General features: G+C 48.7%; 3 non-coding genes across 3 annotated transcripts in view; all 3 read left to right on the top strand.

Annotated features, from left to right (window-relative positions):
• The first annotated feature begins 2,878 nt into the window (after positions 1-2,878).
• LOC124319206 lies at positions 2,879-5,173 on the top strand. The gene has a single exon (XR_006912900.1). It is a non-coding gene; the product is annotated as a small subunit ribosomal RNA (ribosomal RNA).
• A 930-nt stretch (positions 5,174-6,103) lies between these two features.
• Positions 6,104-6,256, top strand: LOC124319214. The gene has a single exon (XR_006912910.1). It is a non-coding gene; the product is annotated as a 5.8S ribosomal RNA (ribosomal RNA).
• A 641-nt stretch (positions 6,257-6,897) lies between these two features.
• The window catches only part of LOC124319216, a 4,577-nt gene continuing 3,974 nt past the window's right edge, over positions 6,898-7,500 (top strand). Inside the window, exon 1 of the ribosomal RNA XR_006912912.1 lies at positions 6,898-7,500. This exon is cut by the window's right edge and continues 3,974 nt beyond it. This is a non-coding gene — a ribosomal RNA (large subunit ribosomal RNA).

The raw sequence follows: 7,500 nt of genomic DNA, 5'->3' as shown, positions 1-7,500 counted from the left end.
GACGACGGTGTTTGGCAACGACTCTCTCGCCCGGCCTCTGGTCGGCGCGAGAGAGGAGTGAGCGAGACCCGTCGATTCGAAAAAAAGCCGTCACACCGTCGAGGCGTGGCGGCTCTCAAATGGGTTGGTCGGGCGTGTCGTGATGACTTGCGACCGTAAAAAATTCCCACTCGTCGAAAATTTTCTAAGTCCCAACTTTGAAAACGACGGTTCCTGAAAGTCGGCTGGCGGTTGGATGGGGCAATGTCCCCGTCCAATCGCTAAAAATGAGCCGGAAAACGGAGACATTATGCGGCGGAACATTAGTGGTTTTCCTTAGTATAGAAGAGGTCTCGATTCCTAAACTCGGAAAAATTTTCAGAGTCCCAAAAATTTTCGAAGTGTCGAATAGTTTGGTTTCTCGAATTGAAAATTTTTTTCAAATTTGCGACATTACGACAAGCAGCGATTGTAAAGCCCGGTCCAAATTTTTCAAACGAGTCTTACTTCTTGTTAGTCCGCCTGGCCGATACCAAAGAATGGCCGACCGTCGACTATCGGGCGAATAGACGGGTGAAAGAAATAAAGTCGAAGCCGGTGGTTGGATAGATATCGAAGGGAAGGCGAAAGAGGCGAAAAGGAAAGCGCGAAATTTCTTTAGTAGCTTCGACGCAAAAACTTTGGTATCGACGGGGAGCTTTGGGAAATGAAACGAAGACGCAGAATGGGAAGTTGTCCGGTTCGGCGTTAGTTGTAGTTTCATTTCCACCGTAGCTGAGCTCCTTTCCGCCCGCCACTTCACATGATTTTAGTTTCGATTCCGTTCGATCGCGCTTGCACTGTCTTTGTTTTTTTTTCACTGCTTGGATCGCGGCTTTGCTCTAACCAGTTTAGCCCCATGCGATCAAAAAGTCTTAAAAAAAAAAAACCGTTGAACGGAGACGAACTCGATGAGCTGTCGGTGTGTGAAATATCATTCCTTCGGTAAAACCGTTTTCGAAATTTCCGATGGTCGGTATATGTAAAAATATATCCGAACCGCGATGTGGACGGGAATTCAAACGCCCGCTTCACCGATTGGTGCGACAGCTGAGAAGCTCGTCACTCGATCCAACGACTCTTGGTCGAAAAGTTCAGAAGAGGTGCGCGCGTCAAACATTTTTTTGGTTTCGGACGTTTCGTTTCTTCGGCACGTGTGGTTTGTCTGTGGCCGTCTGTGAGAGAAATCGGACGCTTGTTCTTTGTTATTTTACCGTAACAAGACAAGACGGGAAAGATTCTTTCTTCCAAACTTACGGCATCATAACCATCAGCGTTTACCGTCAGCGACGATACGGAAGAGAAAAGAAAATGGTGCGCGTCTTTTCACTTTTTGACACCGTATCAAAAAAAAATTACCGTTCAGGCGGAAATGTGTGTGTGTGTGTGAGCCGAGAGATAAAAAATAAAAAAGCCACCAAACAGAACGCTTTCAAATTATTTCGTGCGGCGTGCGCATATTTCACATTTTGCCGTTTGACGGAAGCTCGTTGTGTGGAACACAGAAGTGGAGATGGACGGAGTTGAAGGGGGGCGAAGACGGCCCGGTCGGACAAAGTCAAGAGATTGAAATATACGAGAGAATTGGGTGGAAGTGATGGCAAATCTATAAAATTCAAAAATCGGATGAGATGCGAGGACCGCAAAATGTGGCGTCGACTCTGACTCTCTTTTACTACGAACTTCCCTTCGACGGAAGATATCGAGAGCTGAGCTGAGCGCCCGCTGAGTATGGCCGGCGTAATTACAAACGAGTTACGGTTGGAGCTATATCGATTGTACGTATCCCGAACGTTCATCGAACAAGCCAGATCAACTCGGCGCCCGGTAAGATGTACGCTCAGTTATGGCCATGACACACGAAGGGAGAATTCAAACGGCTGTGAGTGTACGGCCCGCCCGGAGTTGTGTGTAGGCAGTGACCTCTCAAGAAAAAACGTAAAAAATTTTTTTTTGACAGTCACCGGTCTGCGACAAGTAATCAGTACGAAACTTGGGTGCAATGCAAAAAACATTTTGAGAATCCTTGCTTGACAACAACGAATCTAACACGATAAAAAAAACGATCCCCATCGGTGTACCGCTTGCTTTTCTCGCGCTTCGGCGCAGAATCGCTTATTCAGCTGCCCTTGGAATATGTTCGTTTCGTGCATACTTGATCTCGGTCATTCTTCGGTGAACTCTTAAAGAATTGCGCACTTTTATAGGGGTAGTCTGGTTGCTTGTCTCGACTTGAAATGATTTGTTTTTTTCCGCCCATGACTTTCTATACGATGCCTCTATGCTGGCCTCTGACCGCGGTTGTTCCGAGTTTTCTCTTTCTCTTCGAAAGTCTTTGCGGAAAATTCTGCCTCGTGTGACCGTTGAGCGGTGAGGTGTGTGTGTGTGTGTGTGTCGTGCGGGGTGATGCGAGAGTGTGCCTCGGCGGTGGAAAAATAAAAATAAAACTCTGAGCCCACAAAAATTTAAAAGATGTATGCTTGTCAGCTTAGTAAAGCAGGCTTGACTTATGAGCATACAGCACGCCACATATGACCGTCGAAAACCGTAATACGGGAAAAAAAGTTGATGAATATATCAAGACCGGTCGAATGAATCCGATTCACTTTGGGCTCATAGACCGTTGAATGGTCTTTGACTTTGGAAATTGAAATGAAAAAAATCCAACAAACGGATCGGATCGGTGTTTCTCTTCACTGGGACTCGCTGTGACACGCCAGGCGTTGCGATCAAAAATTTTAGTTTCCGAAGAAAAAGAAAAAAAACGAAAAACGTGTTGATTTGGTGTGTGTTTGGTGATGCGTGGGCGAAATAAAAACCCGCAACTCGCCGGATGCATATCAAACAAACATACACGAAATACCTGGTTGATCCTGCCAGTAGCATATGCTTGTCTCAAAGATTAAGCCATGCATGTCTAAGTACAAGCCGCTAGACGGCGAAACCGCGAATGGCTCAATAAATCAGTTATGGTTCCTTAGATCCACTCCATCCTACTTGGATAACTGTGGTAATTCTAGAGCTAATACATGCACTCGAGCCTCGACTGCGGGCTTTCGGGCTCGCAGAAGAGGTGCTTTTATTAGATCAAAACCAGTCGGGGCCGGGCTTTCGGGCTCGCGCACCGTACCAATTTTGGTGACTCTGGATAACTTCACGCCGATCGCACGGCCTTCGCGCCGGCGACGTATCTTTCAAATGTCTGCCTTATCAACTGTCGATGGTAGGTTACGCGCCTACCATGGTTGCAACGGGTAACGGGGAATCGGGGTTCGATTCCGGAGAGGGAGCCTGAGAAACGGCTACCACATCCAAGGAAGGCAGCAGGCGCGCAAATTACCCACTCCCGGCACGGGGAGGTAGTGACGAAAAATAACGATACGGGACTCTTCCGAGGCCCCGTGATTGGAATGAGTACACTTTAAATCCTTTAACGAGGAACCATTGGAGGGCAAGTCTGGTGCCAGCAGCCGCGGTAACTCCAGCTCCAATAGCGTATATTAAAGTTGTTGCGGTTAAAAAGCTCGTAGTCGGATGTCTGTCTTCGGCCGGGCGGCGCCGCTCTGAATCAAGGGTGTTGCGTTTCACGCTCTGGGAGCCCGGGTGTCAAAGCCCGACTCTCTTCACGGTCGGACAACATCGCCGGAGTGGTGGTCGGTGCGTCGTTGTTGTATCTGCGGCCAGAGTTGGAAAGTTCTTTCGGGTTCTTTTTTAAATTTTGGTCGTAGTTGACTCGATTCGCTCCACCCAGTCAATCGTTCGGGGTGCCCTTCACCGGGTGTCTCGGGCGGCCGGCAACGTTTACTTTGAACAAATTAGAGTGCTCAAAGCAGGTGTATCCCAACGCCTGAATATCGCAGCATGGAATGATGGAATAGGACCTCGGTCCGATTTTGCTGGTCTTTTACTTTTGGACCCGAGGTAATGGTCAATAGAGACGGACGGGGGCATTCGTACTGCGGCGACAGAGGTGAAATTCTTGGACCGCCGCAAGACGAACAACAGCGAAGGCATTTGCCAAGAATGTTTTCCTTGATCAAGAACGAAAGTTAGAGGTTCGAAGGCGATCAGATACCGCCCTAGTTCTAACCATAAACGATGCCAACCAGCAATCCGTCGGAGTTACTCCAATGACTCGACGGGCAGCTTCCGGGAAACCAAAGTCTTTGGGTTCCGGGGGAAGTATGGTTGCAAAGCTGAAACTTAAAGGAATTGACGGAAGGGCACCACCAGGAGTGGAGCCTGCGGCTTAATTTGACTCAACACGGGAAACCTCACCAGGCCCGGACACTGGAAGGATTGACAGATTGAGAGCTCTTTCTTGATTCGGTGGGTGGTGGTGCATGGCCGTTCTTAGTTGGTGGAGCGATTTGTCTGGTTAATTCCGATAACGAACGAGACTCTAGCCTGCTAAATAGGTGACGGGTTTTATCAATTGAAACCGAAGGGAGTACGGAGGCGTCGGGATCAGGTGGCGGCGATTCGGGTCTCGGTGGGACTGGTTCCTTTAGTGAGGCAATCTCTCGGCTTGGTTTCGTTGTGCTCTGTTCGTCGGGTGTACGGCCTTCACGGGTTGGTTGCCTGGCGGATGAGGTATGGCGGGGCTTTGTCGGGAATGTCTCGCGGGGGCTGGCTCTATTGTTATTCGGTCGTCGTCATCCCCGGCGATACCTTCTGCTCTCGCGTCCGTCACGCAGTCTTCTTAGAGGGACAAGCGGCGTCCAGCCGCGTGACAGTGAGCAATAACAGGTCTGTGATGCCCTTAGATGTCCTGGGCCGCACGCGCGCTACACTGAAGGAATCAGCGTGTTTCACTCTCCCTGTCCGAAAGGACCGGGTAACCGCTGAACCTCCTTCGTGGTTGGGATTGGGGACTGCAATGATCCCCATGAACCAGGAATCCCTAGTAGGCGCGGGTCACTAGCCCGCGTCGATTACGTCCCTGCCCTTTGTACACACCGCCCGTCGCTACTACCGATTGAATGATTTAGTGAGGCCTTCGGACGGGCTTGTCGGGGTGCCGTCGAGTGGGGAGCAATCTCTGCCCGTGCGGTGCCTACCAACGGCGAGACTGAAAGATGGTCGAACTTGATCCTTTAGAGGAAGTAAAAGTCGTAACAAGGTTTCCGTAGGTGAACCTGCGGAAGGATCATAAACGAACAAGACAAATGTTTTGCGCATATGGCTTTGGTTGAGCACGAAACAACTAAAAGTTGCAAAACAAAAAAACCCCATCAAAAGTCTTTCGGCGTAAGACATCGTATGAACTATGTGTGGGTTGACGGAAGAAAATCATTTATTTTGAACGGGTATCAGGCGCTCTGATGCGCGGTGGTTTAAAGCGGATTCGCCTTTTCAAATTGATTTTTCTTTCCTCTCGGCTCAAAAAAAAACACAAAGTCTTTCGATTTGGTCTATGGCCGTGAGCAAATTCTTCCTGCTTCGATGGTGAATGTCTCTATAGATTCATTCGACCTTTAGCGGCGCTCACAGTGTTGACGTTAGTAGAGTGAAGAATACGATAGCCCGCCTGGGCCGCGAGTACCGAAGGAACAATAAAGGAGATTTTATAAAGTCTTAGTCCCTAAATCAAACACTTTGAAAAATAAAAACTCGGTGGATGGAGAGTCGGAAAAAAAAAAAACATCAAGATTTTGAACGGGTATCAGGCGCTCTGATGCGCGGTGGTTTAAAGCGGATACGCCCAATCGAAATTGTTTTTTTTTGTTTCTCTCTTCGTCTTCGGGATTTTTTGATTCTCGGTGGGGGACGAAAGTGTGAGACTTTACTCTGGACGTTCTTTTCGGGCGTAGATACTCGTGGTTGCGTGCGTGTGCGTCGTATAGACTAACACTCCAAAGCCCGACACTATGCCGTTGAAAACCGAATGTTTTTTAAGCTTGCCCTTCGCCCTCTCGATGAAGTAGGAAGAATTCAAAATCACAATAACACACTAAACCCAAATTCTAGTACGAGTGTTTATCGGAACATTTTCTTTCTGGCTTTCTTTCTCCGCCCTCGCATTCATTTGCTTGGGCGGGTTGGAGAAAAAGAGAGAAGAAAACGAATATGTCGTTTTATATACGACCCTGAACGGTGGATCACTAGGCTCGTGGATCGATGAAGAGCGCAGCAAAGTGCGCTAATCCATGCGAACTGCAGAACACATGGAGCATCGAAATCTTGAACGTAAATGGCGGCCCAGCTTCTCGCTCGGGCCACATCTGACTGAGGGTCGGTCGAATGATGAACGAACAGAGATTTTTTCAGTCTTGGTTTTGCATGTTGGGTCGCGGCGAGATTTATTTTTCACCCGGCCTGACCGCATAAAAGCTCCCGAATCTCTAACGTCTGGGTGCCGCGCGACTTAAGTGTCCGCGATGCCTCAAATACAAAAAAGGGGGAAAAATAAAAGAAGGTTCGCCCTGTTTTGTTTTTTTCCTCTCTATTCAAAAGAAACCTTTTTCGATGGCAAAACAGATGGGAAATTTTTGAGCCAACTCAAAAAAAAATTTTAGAAATAAACACATCTTCTCGAACAAGGTGTCGGCTGCGTGTGCGCGATATACCGCTTCAACGCGAGTTTAGTTGTGTGTGTGCGCCGGGCGTGTCGAAGTGTCGACCACCGCGAATTATCACTCACTCTAACCGCTCGTTATGCAAGCTTGGTTCGCGCACGACGCGTTGTTTCAATACAAAAAGCCGCAGGACGCCCTGTCACTTTTCGTAAATTAATTTTTGCGAATAACGAGAGACTCGCTTTATTTCGAAAAAAAAAAATTTGAACCGGCAATTATTCAATCTTTCCCGGCTTTAAAACGCCAAAGTCTGCCGAGCTAGATAAAGTGTTGTCTCCTTTTGAAAACAAACAATTCATTCTGACCTCAGTTTAGATGAGACTACCCGCTGAACTTAAGCATATCAGTAAGCGGAGGAAAAGAAACTAACAAGGATTCCCTTAGTAGCGGCGAGCGAACAGGGATGAGCCCAGCACCGAACCTCGCGCCCGGTTGAGCGGGTGCCGAGGAATGTGGTGTTCGGGAGGATCGTGCGCGTCTGTCCGGTATCTATCGTCCAAGTCTCCATGAACGGGGCGAGCAACCCACAGAGGGTGTCAGGCCCGTAGATAAGACGAGCCGAGACCGTGCATCGGATCCCTTCCCAAGAGTCGGGTTGCTTGAGCGTGCAGCCCTAAGCGGGAGGTAAACTCCTTCTAAGGCTAAATATCGCCACGAGACCGATAGCGAACAAGTACCGCGAGGGAAAGTTGAAAAGAACTTTGAAGAGAGAGTTCAAGAGTGCGTGAAACCGTTCAGGGGGTTAAACGGGTGGGCCCTCGAAGGTCGAACAAGTCCCCGCTCCCGGCACTTGGTTGTATGCCCTTAACGCTGCATGGAGACTGCCTGAATTGGCGGCTCTCTTGCATAAGTCGTTCTGCGATCGCAATAGCCACGCCAAGGTCCGCAAGTGGGGGGCCTAGTA

The sequence above is a fragment of the Daphnia pulicaria genome, unplaced genomic scaffold (genome assembly GCF_021234035.1).
Source record: "Daphnia pulicaria isolate SC F1-1A unplaced genomic scaffold, SC_F0-13Bv2 h1tg000137l, whole genome shotgun sequence".
Lineage (NCBI taxonomy): Eukaryota > Metazoa > Arthropoda > Branchiopoda > Diplostraca > Daphniidae > Daphnia > Daphnia pulicaria.
The sequence above is the reverse complement of the archived record's forward strand: the minus strand, read 5'-3'. Positions and strand labels throughout refer to the sequence as shown.